Genomic DNA, 794 nt, shown 5'->3' on the forward strand with positions numbered 1-794 from the left:
AGAAAAGTATTGACCTCTGTAGTGCCTGGGAGAAAAAAAACAAGGGTGACTGGATTGTTGCTTGGCAAAATCCATTCATTCCGAGCGCTATTCCAGGCTATTGGTTCTACTTGCCTAGACAGAGATGGAGAGAATCACTGCTAATAGTGGATACATCCTGCTGTCTCCACTGGGATCTGTTTGAAGGAAAACTTTCTTGCCTCTATCCTGATTGCTGCATCAGGCTGGGCTCCAGTTGTGTCAGTTGCTAGTTTAATGACAAAAGTTGCCTCCACTGTTGGTCAAGATCATGACTCTCATTTCAGATTTCAAGTATATTATATCCCACAAACAAATCACACGAGATAAACTTGGTATAAGAATCCTACTAAGGCAGTTCTAATGTCTTATTTATTGGGCATCGCTAGAGAATGAGCTATTCCACTTGAGTGAAATGAACAGATAATGGAAATGTTTTGCTTCCAAGAGCCAAAAGTGCAATTTTCAATCTTAAGTTGTAGAGCAGAGGTCAGCAAGCTATAGCTAGCAAGCCACATCTGGCCTGTTTCCTGTCTTTCTAGGACACTCAAGGTAAAACTGGGTTTTACATTTTTATATACTTGAATAAAGTCAAAACAAGACTATTTTGTGACATGTGAAAATTATATGAAATTCACATTTCAGTGTCCATATGTAAAGGATGGGTTTCCCTGGTGTTTCAGATGGTAAAGAATCCACCTGCAATGTGGGAGACCTGAGTTCCACCCCTGGGTTGGGAAGATCCCCTGGAGGAGGGCATGGCAACCCACTCTAGT

This window comes from Bison bison, unplaced genomic scaffold (genome assembly GCF_000754665.1).
Source record: "Bison bison bison isolate TAMUID 2011002044 unplaced genomic scaffold, Bison_UMD1.0 scf7180017864359, whole genome shotgun sequence".
Classification (NCBI taxonomy): domain Eukaryota; kingdom Metazoa; phylum Chordata; class Mammalia; order Artiodactyla; family Bovidae; genus Bison; species Bison bison.